The following is a 19442-nucleotide window of genomic DNA, read 5'->3' on the forward strand; positions in this document are numbered from 1 at the left end:
CCCCCGCGTCACTCTGCTTCACCTGTGGGACGCCACTCTTTTCCTCCATCTTCTCCGATGCCCAGCTCTGGGAGCTTCTCTCAGGGTGTGCTTCTCCTATCCCCCTTCTCTGTGCTTCCTGCTGGTCTCCTGCTAATCTCCTCTTCGCTGGTTATGTCTCCCCGGCTATAACAGCAGCGTCCTGTCCACCTCCTCCAGCCACCCTGACATTATGACGAAGTTTCTGGAGCCTTCTTGCTAAAATAAAAATTCAGTCAGGTCACTCCAGTAGTCAAACATATTCTGTCTCCTCATGACTTACAGGAGAGATTTTCAAGTTGCTAGACAGTACACTTATAGAGGACTTCTCCTTCTGATTACTGTTTGTCTTTGTAGCCGTTACTTCCTTCTCTCCCTCCTTCCTGTGGGTCTTAAACTCCCCTTATCCAGGGCTGTCTTTAGTGACTACTACACACCCCTCTGCATCTCTGTGCCTTTCAGCCTTATGGTTAACTGCTGCCTGCGTTGCCATTTCTCCGTCACCACCTTCAACCTGTGTGGTCTTACTAAAATACCACTTCTTCCAGCAGCCTTCTTTCATAATCATATCTGGATCATCTTTTCCCCTTGTAAAGCAGCCACTATTAGGACCTTGCCTTTTCCCTCTAGGAATATCTTTCTTGTACACCCCAACCAAATGGGCTTCCAGCTGTGAGTAGCAGCCTGAGGGCTTGCCTCTTGCCCCTGGATCCAGGGCAGGCCACAAGAGCAGTTTTCATTCCCCAGGAGTAGCTCTCAACCAGTGGATGAAGCGAGCTGGAGGATAAAAACCCCTCAGTTAGGATAACTGAGTCATTTTCTGTGCCGTCTCCCAGGGTTCCCCAGCAGGATTGAGTCCCATTTGCTCAGAGCAGGAATCTACTCAATAACACACCTTTTACTCTTTGCTACCTTGCTTCCTTGCCTAACGTTTGTGCTCCCCTGATGCTACTTTCTGTAAAACACAAATAAACCATGAACACACACATTCTTGTCTCAGGGTCAGCTTTTGATGGAACCCAAACCCCATACACTGTGTCTATATTCTCATAGCAGGCTGCTCGTGCTGCTTCTATTATAGAACTTCATTGACCTTGGGAAATATTAGTTTGGAAATCTATCTGAATCCTTGAGGTTGGGAATGTCATCTTCCTCTGTATGTTCCTTTAAAACCTAGCACAATCTCTTACTTTGAAGTAGGTGCTCAACAACTAAAAGTTGAATGAAAGTATTTCAATAAAGAAAATCTGCATTACAGAATTTAAAAGAAAGAAAAAGTTGTGTACCACTAGATTGCCACGGGGATACGAAAGACAGTTTGGGGAATATAATCAATAATGTTGTGAAGATTTTGTAGGGGGTCAGATGGGCACTTGTCTTACTAGGGAGACCATTTCATGGATGGTGCAGGTGCCTGACCACTGCAGTGTACACCTGAGGCTGAAGCTGGATAAATATATATATATATATATATATATATATATATATATATATATATATGTATGTCATCACAGGATGTGGAGTACAGCATAAGGAATAGAGTCAGTGGAAATGTAACATCTACATACGATGTCAGAGGGGTAGTAGATTGGGGGAAAGGGGTTATCACTTTGTGAGGGGTATAAATGTCTAACTATTACATTGTTTTGTACACCTAAAGCTAATTTTAAAAAAAAAGAAAGAAAATGTTAAAAATTTCAAGTACTTAACAGTAACTCCCTAACAGAGCTGTGAGTTAGTTATAAAGCACCTAAGGGTGCTTTACAATGTTTTTTAACCATTTATTTTTCAATAATTATCTTTTCCTAGTCATTTTCATGCCTACTAGAGAAAAGTAAACAGCAGAGTTCTATCATATTGCTTATACAGATTTTAAGTTGAAAGCATCCAAATTAATGGGGTTTTATTGTACTCATGAAATTACTTGAACAATCATTGAAATCAGAATCTTGTAGAAAGAGTAATACAAACGAACAGTTTCTGAATATCCTGATTTTGTAGGCTTCTCCTTCTTCTCCTCCTCCTTCTCCACCTTCGCCTTCTCCTTTTCCTTCTTCTTCTTCTTTGTCTTCTTCTCTTCTTGTTGTTTTTTTGCCATCACCTCTAATGCAGCATTTATTCACATTTAACTCTCTCACTTTTTACCCCAAAGAGGCAGTCTACAGATCTTTTAACTTTCCATGCAGCCAGAAAATCTAAGTCACCATACCAGACATAGCTGTACGTGTTCCCTAGGCTGCTGTAGACATAACCCTTTAAAAGTAGGCTTAGTTAAAGGAAATGAAATAACACAAAACAATGGGGAGGGGGGAATCAGTGTTGCACGGCCTGGACCCTGTCATGTCTTTCTTATAAAGCAACTCTTTCTCTCTTCAGTATTTCAGCTTTACTTTACTCATCAGCAGATCCTGGTAGGTCATAATTTCATTTGGGCCTCCTCCCTTAGGAAATAGTGTTAGAGGGTCCACGGCTACGGGCATTTGTAGCCAAGAAGGGACAAATTAGGAGTCAGTCAGTCCTCACTTCAGTTCCCAGACAATCCACAAATCTGCATGATTTTACATATGGAGATCAAGTCAAACACTTTTGAATAGATTGTGCATGCGGATATGGGCAGAACGCTTGTGGATGTAGTTTTGGTTCAGAAGCAGTTACTCCGTGAAAAAGAGTACAGATACAATACAGATGTCTATAAAGAAAAGACATTCTGCATGACACTGTACTCAGGATTACAGTTCTGGCGTTCTTTTTTAATGTAAAATAAATTTTGGATTAAATAAATTTGAACTCGGCAAGATTTTAAAATTATTGTTAAAGAACAATAGAACACTTAGTTCGTCAGGGAATAGCAGCTGCTTTGAATGATGATCTCTTTTGAAAATATCAAAAATATCGCAGCTAGGAGTGGGGTGCCCAGGCAGAAGAGATTTGCCAAAAGGGAGGGAGCTACAATCCAGATATTACATTGTTACACTCAGAACCAGCTACATAATCGTACATCTGAAGCAAAATGAAAATACAGAGCCCCTTGTTCAAAACTTACTAAGAATTTCAAGATAGCTACAGCAGAGCTTTAAACCAAATTGGAGGAGGAGGGTTCCTGCGACTGCACAGGTCCCATTCCCAGGAGGCTGTTCCTGGTTACCCTCCATTTGTGGAAATCCTCCTCCACAAGGCTTAGTTTGCAGTGATTCTTGACCAAATAAAGTGTCCCTGTGCATTTGAAATCTAAAGTATGATTGAACCTAGAAAGGGCTATGTAAACATGATTCTGTAATTCCTTAATATACTAGATTACCTATCTATACCACAGTGGGAAACATCAGAGATTTGTTGGGGGCGGGGGATGGCTCTTAATACAACCTCTGTAATTAATCCTAGAAGGATATGCTCTTGTTCCTTCCCACTTGATTGTCAGTTTTTAAAAGCCAAGACCCCAGTCTTGGAATCTTGAGGTTTTTGTGCAATCATCTATCCCCCCAGTGCTCGGGAATATGAGAGAAATGGCAAATGCACCCATGTCATTATTTCACTATGGCCTTTCTCACAAATCCTCCCTGATTTCCCAACTAGATCTAAATTCTTGCACCCTTTTTATTTCAGGACCACCCACCAGCCAGGTCTGAGCAGTCTCTTTTAGACCTTTACCTCTTCCCCATTTCACTCCCTAAGTAACAGAGGGATGAGAAAAATAGATCTTCATGAGTTAGGGAACTTGGTCTTCTATCACTACTCCTGCTCCAAACTCCATTTCTCTCCTTATCTCGGAGGCCCACTTGTATCCTTGAGTTTATCTTTGACTTGTATTACTTTATTCTTCCTGGGAATAGAGTGTGGGAATTGAACAACTTACATTTTCTCTTGAAATTAAAAGTGTAGTGGGTGTATGACCCATCTTTGCTGTGTATGAAGTTTTATATTCCTGAGCCAAATGAGTTTCATGTATCTACTAAGCCGAACACATGTATTAGTAATCCTGAAAAATTTCAAGAATAGTTCTATAGGAATGTCTCCAAATTTTATTAGAAATCTTTGCCCACTGTCGTCATATTTCTTCCAAGTCCTAAAAACACATGTGCTGTGTGAATTAATTTTAATGTAATTTTCCTAATTAATGTCTTTAAAAAGCATTGGTTACTACGCTTACTGTTGAGCTCCTATGACAAACCAGGGTATTCACTGAATTTTAAACCAAGTTATGACACTGAGCAAAGCAAACTTTCAAATATGTGATCCTTGTTATTAAAAGCAGTTAAGAAAAAAGTTATCAAAAAGGCATGTCGGGGGCAACTTAAATATTGTTTATTAAATGGAATGATCCTATCTACCATCCTATTTCAGAAGGAAAGTGCCAAATTTTTTTCTTGGAATTTTTTAAGGGGAATTTAATAAGAAGGTTTTACTTATACTACTATGACTATTACCATTGTAATTATATTTAAGTATTATTTTAATTGTTAGAATCCATGAACTCTTAAGGACGAATTGTTTTTCAATGAGCTAGAATTTAGTAATAAATTTTTCCATTGAGTTAGGTTTTCATAGAACCTAAGATATTGTTTAACTGATACTTCTCCTTAAAAATTGGTAAGACATATTGTGTATACATTTGATATGCTAAAGTTGTCAGTTTATCTAAAGTACCTGTTTTATAGGTGTGAACCTATACCGAGTACAATTTTCAGTCAGTTATTAGTAGAATAATAATACTGGTCTACTTCACAGGATTTGTGGATTTTACTTAATATATTTAAACCCAAATATGTTTTTTATAGCTTTATTGCACTATAATAACATATAAGGAAACTGTGCATATCTAACGTGTACAGTTTGATAACATATTTAGACACTCTTGAAAGCATCACCACTGTCAAGATAGTGGACATATCAATCACTGTAGATTAGTTAGCATTTTCTAATCTTTTTTTTTTTCATTTGTCTTCTTTGACTCACTGTAATTATCTTGAGATTCATATTGTGGCACGTTGTTTTCAATAGTTCAGTTCATTTTTATTGCTGAGCCATATTCTATTGCACAGGTACACTAAATTCTATTTATTCACTCACCATCAAATATTTTATCTTTCTTTCTTCATTCTTCCCTTCTTTAACTAAACTCAATTTTTACTTCAGTCATTCCTCCATGCAGGCTTCATGATATCACAGGAGTTTTTTGTTTTTTTTTTCAGCACATCTAGATCCAAATCCCAACCATGATTCTTGTGAGCTGTTTCCTCATCTGAAAAATGAGCTTAGTAGTCCCCCTTATCTGTGGGGGATATGTTCCAAGACCCCCAGTAGATACCTTAAACCACAGATGGTACCAAACCCTGTTATACTATGGTTTTGTCCTACACATACTTACCTATGTAAAGTTTAATTTATAAATTAGGCACCGTAAGAGATTAACAACAGTAAGTCATAATAAAATAGAACAAGTATAATCATATGCTATAGAAATAGTGCAAGTATTGTGAATGTATTCTCTCTTTCTCTCTCTCTATCAAAATAACTTGTTTTACTATATGTACACCGTGGGTACGTTGGAAAAGGGATGATTCACATCCCGGGCAGGATGGAGCGGGATGGCGTGAGATTCCATCACGCTACTCAGAATGGTGTGAAATTTCAAACTTATGAACTGTTTATTTCTGGAATTTTCCATTTAATATTTTCTGACTGTGGTTGACCTCAGATAGCTAAAACCCTGGAAATGAGAAACCATTGATAAGGTGGGGAGGAGACTGTATGTAATAGTATATACCTCATAGGATTGTTGTTAAATATGGGTTAAATATGTAAAACACATAGGACAAATATTGACACACAGTAAATACTCTCTGGGTGGTGGTTATTATTATGATTACTATTGCTATTATTACTATTACTAATTCTATGTGACATGTTTGGTAGAACTTCTAGCCTGTAATAAACCTTCAATAAATGTTAGGCATTATTATTGATTTTGCTGATATTCCTACAGCACCTAACAACTATTCATTTCCTTTCTTTCCTTGTCCTTCATACGTTGCCAGCCTTTTTATTATACTGTTAGCAGTAGCCCTAGTGTTTCCTGTCCAGGCAGACTAGAGGAAGGCAGTGGTTCCTAAGGTATGACGCAAGAACCAGCAACGTTAGCACCAACCTGGGAACGTGTTAGAAATGTAAAGTCTCAAAGCCCACCCTAGACAGACTGAATCAGAAACTCTGGGGGATGGAACTGTAATCTGAATTGTAACGAGCCTTCCCGATATTAAAGAACTAGAGCAGGAGGGTAATCACCAGGCTTGGGCAGGAGTTAATGCAGGCTCAGTTCACATCAACTTTCCTGGTAGCAAAAGCAGAGTATTAAGTAATTGAGCTTAATATCAACTAAAACCTCTAAGTCTTTTTCACACATGTTGCTGCTAATCCCCATATTCCCCATCTAGTACTTGTACAAGACTCTTTTTGGACCGAAGGATAAGTCTTTACATTTATCCCTATTAAGCTTAATCTTGTTAGATTCGGCCCATCGCTCCAGTCATGTTTGGGGAAATTTTCCTTCAGCTGGAATGAACCATGACAAAAAAGCAGGGCCTAGAGACGGAGGAGGGATGCTGCAAGGACAACGTCCTTTTATGTGTTATTGAATGCTGGCCGATGAGATTTGGGCTATGGTAGCCCTCTCGTTAAACACTTGAGACCCAGGAAGCGAGGTAATTTGATTTTGGTTTATTTCAACTAACATTTATTGGGCACCTACCACGTTCCCAGCTATGAAGAGGTACAGGAGAAATACTAAATAATCCTCTCTTTAATGTCAGATATACGTAAAGATGAAGGGGTTGTTGTTTTTCTTTGGGGGGGGAGGGAGGTTTTGTTTTGTTTTGTTTTGTAATTTGAAGCCCGATATAGCAACACTTGCAAGTCTCTCAAGGAAGAGAACTAAATTTTTTTTTGCTTGCGGATCCTTTGCCATACTGTGTTTATACTTTCATATTTAATTTTCAAGCCAAATCAGTGATATAGGAATGGGCACATCATTTAAAGTTGAGGAAACTTAGAATCAGAGGTTAATGCATTCCATCAAGGTCACACAGGTAGTTAGCAGTAGAACTAGAGGAAATCCCAGATCTGGATGGATTTAAAGTACAGGCTGTATATAAGCTTTCTCTCTGAGATCAAGCAAATTAAGCTCTTTAAATATCATAACTACCAGAGGCTTACCCATAAACCATTGATGTTCTTGGGCTGATTTATAATGAATAAGTTTACAATCCCCAAAACATTAAAATATCAATAGATGACCCAATTCTATATACACTAGGAAGTGCATGTAACCGTTCTCACAGGCCTAAGTTATAAAAAAAAATCTTATGTTTGAGTTTATTTTTATTTGCCTCTTTTAAAGTGTTAGTCACAATTTTAATTACTATCTATCACACTATTAATATTGTAATTGCAAGTTGTTACCACTAGCAACCAAATCTTTGGAAAAGATATAATTTCCTCCTCTAGGGGGCGAAACTAGCCAATTCTATGTTTCACTGTGATATAAAATGTGCATTTTAGTGAAGTATATTGTACTATAATGGAAAGTACACTGGACTTGGAGTCTGAAAATTAACATTTGGTTCCATTTGCTAGTTATATAACACTGGGCAAAATGTTATACTTTTATAAGCCTCAGTTTTGAGATCTCTAAAATGGGGACAGTAATGTTCATGGAATTGTGAGAATTAACTGAGATAATATCTATGAAGGAAGGTAGTCTGTAATCTGTTAAATGTTTTATAAATATAGGATGTTATTATATTTTTAATACCTATTTTACAAGTTGCCAACAAGAAGAGAAAATGAAATATTTTGGACATTTCTGCCACCTACACACCCACTTAATTGACAGAGAGGAAGTCAAAGTTTTTGAGCTTCTCTGAAAATGCTTCCTTTCTTTCACAGTTTCTTTTTAACAGTAGAGCCTCTGGTAGAATTGCATGAGAACAGTGTGGTAGAACTGTTGTTAAAATAGTAGATTTGGTTCATTAACTTGCATTTCAAAGATAAATTCTCTTTAACCAGCACTAATATTGTCCGTACCACACAACTAATATCATCAAGATAAAAGGACATTCACTAGGTACCCGCTACCCAAAGGCTTGTGTTAGGTTATACAAAGTGAGTTAAGCTGATAACAATGCCAGTTTTTTAGGGCTTTGTAATGTAATACAGACTTTACATGAATAGGGAAAAATAAAGATATGCACTTAAATGCCTTACATTTGAACCCCTGCTCTATCCCTTATTAATTGTGTGACTCTAGACAAAGACAATTTCTTAGACTTCACTTGCCTCAACTTTAAAATAAGGATAACAGTTGTACCTACCCAATAGAGATGTTGTGAGAATAAAATGCTGTATTGCAGGTAAGGTCCTTAGTACAATATCAGTACTTAATTCACAGACAATATTAGCTATGTTAAAAGATAAACTAAGGTATGTTTTAAAATTTAAGAGTTTATTTGAGCAAAAATTGATTTAAATCAAGCCACACTAAACCAGAAGCGGTTAGGAATGCTCCCTAGACAGGAGCTCAGGGAGAAAATTTTATAGAGAAAAGCAGAAGCAAAGTATAAGGAAATGATTGATTGGCTGTAGTTGAAAGCCTGGTTAGCTGTTTGTGATTGGTTGTCCTTAGGTTTCAATTTCATGACTTTGAGGCATTTACAGGCCTAGATTTTGGTTTGCTTATGTAGGCCACCACGGCATTAGAGCCACCTCAGTCTAATGGCCTCCTCGTTTAATTAATTTAACAGGTATTATTCGATCTAAGTACTCTATACTCCAATATCAAACTCCTAAACCTTTCACCTCTCCCTTCTGGTTTCCATACCCTGCAAATAATGAACTTTCTCTGGTCATAATGAATAATATGTGTAGCCTGGAAATCATTGTCAGTCACCCACACTGCTTCATTAACTCCCTGGACTCACAGAATCTAAGCAGAAGCCCCAGACTTTGGAGGTCGTTAGAAGGCATTTAGACCAATGACCTTAATTTGCAAATGAGGGAACTGATGACCAAAGAGGTTAAGGGTCCTGCCCAAGCAATAGGGCCAGTTAGTGACAAAGATGGACTAACATCTAGACTCCACGCTCAAAGTATGTCGCTCACCTTCCTGTACACTGTCTCTCCATTCTCCCTGGGCTCCTTGATCTCTCACATGTGCCCTGCCAAAATGACCCTGCTGCCGATTTCGGCTGTCCGGCTTCAGTTGTCTTCATGGTGAATCTTCTTATTTGTTTTCTCTTTTTTTCTTAGCATATAAGTTTCACAATTTATTTAGTAGGGGGAAAATTAAAATGCCACCTTTATTTTTCCAAATAAAGCCTTATCCTGTGCCAACAAATGCAACCAATAAAAGCTTGGAGTTCAGGTAGGAAAGGCGTTGTAGGTCCACAGGCCCATAGGTTCAGCTCAGACCTTTGTCTCCCATCCCTTCTAAAGTGGTCCCTGAGGGAGTTCCACTGATCTCTTAAAGCATCTCTTAGCAACACAATTTAAAAGTTGCTCCCTAACACATACCCTTAACAATGGTTTTTCCTGGGGACTTTCAAATATTAGGAGAGGCTCAGGCCACTTCCAGATAAACAATTATAGAAATGTCAAACAGGATCGCACAAATTATGATATATTTTAAAGGTTCACACTTATCAGATTAACGCTTTTAACTCAGATACCAAATTGAGGATAGCATGTGTGGCCTCATTCTGACATAATACCAGAAGTTTAACTATCAGGCATTTCACTCCCACCCTCACCCTTCCAGTAGCCCTGACTTTTGTTAACCTGGCATGTTTCTCAATCCTCCAGTTTCACTTCTGCTTTCTCACTCAAGCTTCGTTTAATCAGTGTCCACTGTATGTTAAGTTCCATGCTAGGTACTGGGGCCATGAAGATGAAACAGACATAATGGCCTTACTTCCTAAATGTCACATTACCGCAGACAAGCCTAAAACCCAATTGAATCCTCTTCCCTTCTCCACTTTCCCCCCAAGAAAATTCTCTTTATTTTCCCAGTTCTGTGATTTCTTTCTATTATTCAGGCTTACAACCTCAGAATCACATCTTTAAATCCCAACTTTCTCACACATCTAATCTATCAGTCAAGTTCAATTGTTCCTCCTTACACTGTCTTTTGTATTTTTTTTTTCTGTTTCATTGCCCTCTTCTTTATAATTTCCTTAAAATCTAGTATTGATCCTGTCAATCTTCTGCTGAATTATTTTTTTTCAAGGCCATTGGCTTTGTAACTGAAAAACTGGTCCCTCCACAATCTGGCCCATATCTATCTTAGTTTTCAATACTCTATTTCCTTAATTCACTGCTTCATACTACAGCTACTAAAGGGCTTTGATGTCAAATCTAATTTAAAAGTTACTAGTGTCGTATGTTCTGTGTAACACACCCCCTTTTTATCTTGCCATATTGGGAAGTAAGTTTAGCTAAATAAGGAGAGATTCATGGTAGGAAAGAGAAGAAAATAAGAGGTGACATGTTTGTTTTTTTCTTAGGCTTTAGAGAAAGCTAACTGAGGAACAGAAGATAGATGCCTCAATGCTGAGGATCAAATACTTTTCATGGGTTGGCTAGGAAGAATCACTTGGGAAGTCTACTAAAAGCACAGATACTCAGGCCCTACTGCCTCCAGCAATGGGTCTCCAAACTAGCTACACTTTGCAATCACCTGGGGCGCTTAAGAAAAACACTGACGCCTGGCTCCTACCACCAGTAAGTCAGGTTGAATTGGTCTGGACTACAGCCTGGGCATCAGGGTTTTTTATTTTTAAAGCTTTCTAAGTGATTATAATGTGCAGCCACGGTTGAGCACACTGCCCTAGAGATTCTGTTTGACTCCATGTAGGATGGGAAACATGAATAAAGCTGCCCATGTGATTCTGGGAGCCATTGCCATAGATAGAAGCATCTGCTTCCCTGGGTATTTCTGGAAAAGGATTCAATAAATGTATAAGGTAGCCATGGGATGGAGCATTAGGCCACCAGCAGGTTGTCCTTGTAGATGAGGTAATAGACTGGCTTCTGAGTTGAGGCAAGTGGAGACACTGAGCTCATCCTCACACCCTCCCCTCACCAGGAGATTATCCCACACTCTTTCAGTTCTCTCTTTCCGGAAACCAAATTGACTTGTTTCCTTACTTCTTCTGTTCCAGCTAAATTGGTCTGTTTGATGTCCTCTATGATTTTTCACTTTCATAACCTCTTCCTTATACTGTTCCTTCACTACTTATATCAAACCTTATCCATTCTTAATACTAAGCATAAATCTTCTCTTGCTCTCATCTAGAATTGATCTCCTGAAAATCTGAATGCCCATCCAGTGTATAACATTGTCATTGTGTGTGTGTCACTTTAACTTGCATGTGAGTATTTATGCATTAATTATGCTTGCCTGATGAGTAATGCCTCTGTTCAAAACATAATAAACATATATCTGTGATATATATATATATATATATATATATATATATATATATATACACATATATATATATATATATATATACTCATATTTTTTTTTAAATTGAGGTCAATGGCATTTTAATATCCATATATTGTACTAAAAGTCAGTTACATCATTAATCTGTATAAGCAACTAAGTCTTAGTTAGCAATTGTATTAGTTTGCTAGAGCTGCGATAACAAAGTACTAGAGACCAGGTAGCTTAAACGACAGGAATTTATTTTCTCACAGTTCTGGACGCTGGAAGTCTGAGATCCACATTTGCAGGTTGCTTTCTGCTGAGGTCTTTCTCTTTGGCTAGTAGATGACTGTCTTCTCCCTATGTCTTCACATGATCTTCCCTCTGTGTTTCAGTGTCCAGATTTCCTCTTTTTTACTTTTATAAGATTTTTATTAAAATAATGCTAACGTACAATATTATATTAGCTTCAGGTATACATGATAGTTTTTCAACATTTATATACCTAAAGATGTAATCACCATTAAGCCCAGCAACCATGTGACACCGTACCACGCTAATACAATATAACTGACTATGTTCCCTATGCTGTCCATTACATCCCCATGACTTATTTGTTTTATACCTGGAAATTTGGACCTCTTATTCCCCTTCACCTGTTCCCCCCTTTTATAATTTTTCAATTAAAATTGACATTCAATATTATTTTATATTGATTTCAGGTATACAGTATATTGGTTAGATATGTATATAATTTAAGAAATGATCCCCCTGACTAGTCTAGTACTCACTTGGCACTATCCATAGTTATTACTATATTATTGACTATATTCCCTGTGCTTTACTTTACATCCCTATGACTATCCTGTGACAACCAATTTGTACTTCTTAATCCTTTCTCCTTTTCCACCCATTTCCAACCCCCCTCCTGTCTGGCAACCATCAAAGTGTTCTCTCTATTTATGAGTTTCTTTCTGTTTTGTTTGTTTGTTTTGTTCTTTAGATCCCACATATAAGTGATATCACATTGTATCTTTCCTTTGCTGTCTGACATACTTTACTCAGCACAATACCCACAGGTCCATCGGTGCTGCCACACATGGTAAGAACCTATTCCTTCCATGGCCAAGCAATATTCTGTTATGTATATGTACCACCTACTCTTTACCATTCATCCATTGACGGACACCCAGGCTGCCTCCACATCTTGGTCATTGTAAACAATGCTGCAATGAACATATAGATGATGAACACGTAGTGTTCCGCGTTTCTTTGGAAAATTACCCAGAAGTGAGATTACTGGGTCCTTCTTTGTTACTTGTTATACCCAATGTTTTAAAGTCTGTTTTGACTGGTATAAGTATTGCTACCACAGATTTTTTGTTTGTTTACATTTTCATGAAATATCTTTCTGCCATCCCTTTACATTCAGTCTGTATGTGCCTTTGGATCTGAAGTGAATCTTTTGTAGGCAGCCACCCTATCCTTTGAATAGAGCATTTAATCCATTTACAGTTAAAGTAATTGTTGATAGATATACAGTTGTTGTCATTTTATTATTCATATTTTATATATATGTGTATATAAAATATCATTCATATTTTATATGTATGTGTATATATACACACATATATATACGTATATACATAGTCTATATATATATATATATATATATATATATATATATATATATATATATGTATATATACACTCTTAAGGATGTATATATAGTCTTAAGGATGTCCCTCTAAGATTCCTTGTGATACTGGTTTGGTGGTAAACTCCTTTAGCTTTTTATTGCATGGGAAGCTCTTTATCTCTCCTTCAATTTTAAATGATAGCCTTGCTGGGTAAAGTACCCTTAGCTGTAGGTCCTTGCTTTTCATCACTTTGAATATTTCCTGCCCATCCCTTCTGACCGGCAGAGTTTCTATTGAGAAATCAGCTGACAGTATAATGGGAGCTCTCTTGTAGGTAACTAACTGCTTTTCTATTGCTGCTTTTGAGATTCTCTCTTTGTATTTAAGCTTTGGCATTTTAATTCTGATGTGTCTTGGTGTGGGCCTCTTTGAGTTCATTTTGTTTGGGACTCTGCGCTTTCTGGAATTGTATGTGTATTTCCTTCGCCAGGTTAGGGAAGTTTTCATCATTATTTCTTCATATAGGTTTTCAATTCCTTGCTCTCTTTCTTCTCCTTCTGGTACCCCTATGATGCGAATGTTGGTACACTTGATGTTGTCCAAGAGGCCCCTTAAAAGTTCTTTGTTTTTTGGATTCTTTTTTCTTTTTGCTGTTCTAATTGGATGTTTTCTGCTGTCTTATCTTCTAAATCACTGATTAGATCGTCTGCTTCTTCTAGTCTACTGTCGATTCCCTGTAATGTATTCTTTATTTCTGTTACTGTGTTATTTATTTTTGACTGTTTCTTTTTTATGTTTTCTATCTCTTTCTTGAAGTTCTCCCTGAGATCATTGAGCATCTTTATAACCAGCATTTGGAGCTCTGTGTCTGGCAGCTTGCTTGGCTCCATTTTGTTTAGTTCTTTTTCTGGAGCTTCGTTCTGTTCCTTTATTTGGGAAATGTTTCTTTGTCTCCCCATTTTGCCTTACTCCCTGTGTTTGCTTCTATGTGGGGCTGCTATGCCTCCTGGTCTTAGTAGAGTAGCCTTATATAGTAGGTATTCTGTGGGGCCGAGTGGTGTAGCCTCCCTGGTCTCTAGAGCTGGGTGCTCCAGGTGTGTCCCTTGTGTGGGTCTTGTGTACCCTCCTGTTGTAGTTGAGACTTGATTGCTGTTTTCATGTCAGTAGGTGGGATTGACCCTCAGGGTCATTGTTTGTGAGGACTGGCTGTGATTACAGTGAAGGAACTGTTGGGCAGGGTCTGACCCTACAGACCTGGGTTTGCTTTAGTGGGGCTCTGGTGCCTGCCTACTCTGCCCTTTGTGTGTGTCATACTTGAAGGTGGCCAGGTGATGCTCCAGCCTAGTCCGAAGCTGGCCACTGGGCCTGCAAGCCCCAGGGCCTCCTGGGAGGGGACCCACTGCTTGCCAAGTTCAGTCACATTCTGTGCCCCACATGTGGCCACCTGGCATGGGCCTCAAAGCAATCCAGAGATGACTGCCACCTGTGCTGTGCTTGAAGGTGCCTTAAGAGTCCAAGCTGTGAATCAAGGCTAGCTGTCACTGCTGCTGGGCACAGGGCTGTTCAGCCAGAGGTACAGGACGTGCTGAAGCCAGATGATGCTTGTTTGGGTCTTTTGAACCTTTCAGAGATTTTAGGAAGGTCCTCAGCATGAGCTAAGGCAGGCCATATTTATGGAAAAGCCACTGGAAGGGGCTTGGGTGTACCTGAAAAGTTGGGTGTTGTGTGGTCTCAGGGAATCAGTCAGGTGGGGCAGACAAAAGGTATTAGCCAGTTTGATGGAGACTCAGATATGGCCTCTGCCTGCATCTGCACGCAGGGAGTGGGAGTGCTCAACAGAGAAACAATGGCTTCTGCAAGCTCCAACGTCTGGTCCTCAACCTGAAGCTAGACAATTCAGTTTCTCCCCATATGTCCCTGGCACCTTTCAAGCTGCTGCCCCAGTGCTGCAGCTCAGAGCTAGTGAGTCCAAGTGAGTGTCGATGAGTAAGTCCATGCATGGTCCCTTTAAGAGGAGCGCTTGGGACTATAGCCACCCTCTGTCTCACTCAGCTATAATCTCTGCTGGTTTTCACAGCCAGAAGTTATGGGGACTTCTCTTCCTGGCCATGAAACCCTGGGTTGGGGAGGGGCTGGGACTTCTTGCTTCTCTGGGGGGGACCTCCACAGCTGAGATATCATTTTTGAGTTTTAATGGTCACACATGTGTGTGAAACCAGCCCGTTCCACTTCTCCAACCTTCCTACTAGTCTCAAGGTGGCTTCTTGTGTATGTCCTTAGTTGTAGGACTTTGGTTCAGCTAGACTTCAGGCAATTCTCAATAATGGTTATTCTGTGGTTTAGTTATAATTGATTTAGTCTTAAGAGGAGGTGAGCATAGCGTTTACCTACTCCCCCATCTTGACCAAAAAAATCCAAATTTCCTCTTATAAGGATACTAGCCATATTGGATTAGGGCTCACTCTAGTAACCACATTTTAATTTAATTTGCTCTCTAAAGAACCTGTCTCCAAATATTGTCATATTCTGAGGTACTTGGGTGTTAGGACTTCAACATGAATTTTTGCAAGGACACAGTTCAGCCCACAACAGCTGTCTTGCTACATTATTGACATGCCTTATATATCAGGACTGTATGTAAATGTTAGGACACAAACTAAAAATCTGAAGAGATACCTAGTTAGAGGCTACACTTGTGTTTTATGGTCGTGCTAATAATTTTGCTTTGAATGACAATTCTATGCATAAGACTCAGTAGGCAAGAAAGGATAAGTAATTATGAACTTACTTAATTTTAGTTAATTTTATTGATATTACTTATAAAGTTTTTGAATTATTATTGCCCATATCAGAGTTTACTTTGCAAGCAATAGAAATACCTGGAGTTAAAAATAAGAGAACATAAAAGGCTTTAAGATATAGTTGAAAGTGACTGGGATTTGGAGAGTACCCTTGGGTAAATCAATACTTTTCTGAGCCTTTGTTTCATCATCTGTGAAAGGGGATGTTAGCTGCTTTCTCAGTGAAAGTGGGATAAGAAAATGAATGTTAAAATCCTTTGCAACTTGTAAAGCACCTTTCAAATATTATTCATCATTATTGTGACAGGCCGGGGAGAAATTTAGAGGGAAGCCTCTAGAATTATATCCTTCCCCACAAAAAAGCAGTCAACAGAGGCTCAGAGACAGTGAGAGTAAAATGCTCCAAATAAAATCTAGCTGCCATCTGTTGCTTGACTTTACTAAAATCTCCCCATTACAGGTGTGTATGTTTGTTCTGAATGGGTAACATAGAAGAACCTTTGTCATTAACAATTCCAGTGATTACTAGAAATTAGTTCAGTGTTAAGGAAGTGCTTTATGCATATGTTTACAATATGCATAGCATTCAGGGGCTCCCCTCAAGGCAGTCACAATTTTATGGCAAAAAGTCAGAACCTCCTGGCATATGTGATTACATGGATGAACCTAGACATTGTGCTTAGTGAAATAAACCAGTCACAAAAGGACAAATACTTTGTGATTACACTTATAGGAGGTCTCAAGTTGTCAGATTCATAGAAACAGAGAGTTAAGTGGTGGTTGCCAAGGGCCAGGGCAGAGGAGGAAATGGGGAGTTGCTGTTCAATGGGTATAGAGTTTCATTTACACAAGATGAATAAATTCTAGAGATCTGCTGTACAACATTGTGATTATAGTTAACAATGCTTAATTGTACACACAAATTTATTAAGAGGGTAGATGTCATGTTATCTGTTCTTACCACCCAAAAATAAATAAATAAATAAATAAATAAATAAATAAATAAATAAATAGTCAGAACCCAAAACTTGAGTGTAATAACTAAGCCTTTTCCCAAGGCACTGACATTGAAAGGGTCCCTATATTTTTAAATAATGCTTTTTAAAGGTTGTGCAAATTTTTAAGCCACATCTTCCTTGGACTCCCCTGAATCTCTAGTCAAGGTGGCAAATTAGCCTTGGGCCCTGGGCCAGCCCTCTTGGCAGCCAACTGAGATGATAGAGTAGGAGATCAAAGATCAAGATTGGGAAGCCTATTAGTGCCTTCAGGATGCCTCCTCCCTCTCTCTTTTCTTCCCACACTATCGATTAAGGATACTGTTGTACTCTTTGCACTTATGGCTCTGAGAGGTATATAGAAGGGTCAATAGCTATGAAATCAATCCGTTCCTGGTCATAGCTCCTCAATTGTCCATTGTATGTCCATATTACTGTTCAAAGCAATAAATGTAGTAAGAAGTTTGAATACCCACTGGGTCTGTAACTAGTAAATGAACACCTTATGTACTTGCAATCCTTTCTTCTGGTCCTACTTACAAGTCAACTCATTATCTTCTTCACCTTTCTCTCTTGTTTATACTTGAATATGAGTACCTACCATAACATGTGCTACTTAATGACTAACTATTTCAATGGAAAAATAGGAAGAGTTGCTATGATCCATATTGTTGAGGAGAATCATGCTAAAAAAAAAAGAAGGTAGGACCCACTGGAAATTATGCCTAAGTTTGCTATTCTGCTTCTTATAGTCACCAAACTTGTCAGTGGTCCCAGAGCCACGGAGAATGGATAAAGTAGCTAAGCAGCACCAGAAAGTTGGGAAAGTAATGTTGTGTAGCCTGACTTTGGTATTGCATAATTCATTTCTTCTTTTAAGACTTGAAAGGCAAATGTAATGAGCCAGAAATTCAATCCAGGTGACTAGGCCAGATTATACCTCCTCCATGTCCCAGGCTAGTTAGCTGGGAAGTGAGGCAAAGTGACACAAAGTTTGAGAGAATGACTTCTTTAACCATTGTCAAGGCTCATTAAGTTGCAACTAGCTTAGAAAATATCTGGGATCTTTCTCAGCATTTAGGACCCTTGTTTGTTCAGGAGAATGGGGAAATGAAGAGTCCTTCTAACAGACATGAGGTTATTGAAGTAGTGATGGCAGCCAGAGAAGCAATCCTTATGACCTCGGTTGAGCAGATAAAACAGCTAGACAGCAGATATTTGATCAAATATGTCTTTGCCCAGCTGCACAGATGGGCACTTAAATTATATAATAAATCACCAGCATTCCAATGTACCATCAAACCTATCAGTCATATTACTTAAAGCCTTTGGAATCACAAGATCCTTGAGTATTTTAATCACAATTGGACCAGTTTGTTTTTAAATATAATATTTTACCAATGTAAAGGAAAGGAATCTTTCGGACAAAAAGAGATAACACTTTTATTAAAATCCATGTTATGTCACTAATTATTTCTCTTTGCTGTAGATCTTGCTTGGCTTCTTAGGGAACACGCTTCCTCATCTATGAATGAGAATTGTTGCTACCTCGCACTCCTGTCTCTTGTAGGGTAAAACTGAAATTGAACTTGGTGAAATAAAACAAAAAATAGTATTATTTTTATTTCTTACAGATTTTAAAGAGTTTAATTTCATCAGTATTCAAGTGGTCTTGTATCATTCATGATGACTCAACAGTGATGTGTCTACAAATTATTCAAGCCATTTCCATGACTCATGTCGTGTATTATGGAAAAGTAAATTTTTCCTTGCCTCCTGAAAAAAAAAAAAAAGGTCCTGTTTTTCTTAAGAAAAAGGTTAGACATTTGGAAACTGTTAAGAAAGAGATATTTCCAATAATATAAATGGTTATTAGCATTTTTACAGTGAATTAAAAGCTTGTCACTAAGATACAACTAAGATCCTAAAAACCAAAGACTTCTATCTGGTCGAACATGAGCACCAATATTATAAGGATTTTACAGTTACTCTTCCAGAAAAGCGAAGTACCTGTACTCAGGAGACAGGCTGGTCTGTGGTCTATGTACATAGGTTTGGAACCAATTTGAGTATATCTAGAGTGTTTATTGTAATTTAGAGTGGATCTAATCCTTTTGAAGCCTTCTTTACTCAGCTGGCCAACTTCCCTCTCCTTTCTTCTGGCCAATTTACCAAGAATACCAGGGGTAACCTTCCTCAGTGGAGAGGATGGGTTGATGGGTAGGACCATTCCTGCTCTCAGTGCTGGGTATAAAGAGATCAGGAATGACTGACTGATTACCTCTGGATTGCCGTTGCTTCTGGCTGGTGCCTGCTGTCACTATGAAGACTGTGCCCAAAGTCCAACAGATGCCTATCTACTCTGTGTGATGCCCTTGCTGGTCTGGATCCCTGTCACCCTCACAATGGGGGCTCTGAACTTGGATTTGAACTTATAGTTCTCTTAGTGTGCACTCAGATGTTCTTCCATTGTTCACTACAACAAAACCTTCTGTGTGTCACTATGTCA

General features: G+C 38.5%; 1 long non-coding RNA gene across 1 annotated transcript in view; it reads left to right on the forward strand.

The window, feature by feature from the left end:
• Window positions 1–19442, forward strand: part of LOC141571586 (uncharacterized) — a 121378-nt gene that overhangs the window by 47660 nt on the left and 54276 nt on the right. The window lies entirely within an intron of this gene.

This window comes from Rhinolophus sinicus, chromosome 17 (assembly GCF_057876585.1).
Source record: "Rhinolophus sinicus isolate RSI-liver-muscle chromosome 17, RSI-T2T, whole genome shotgun sequence".
Taxonomy (NCBI): Eukaryota; Metazoa; Chordata; class Mammalia; order Chiroptera; family Rhinolophidae; genus Rhinolophus; species Rhinolophus sinicus.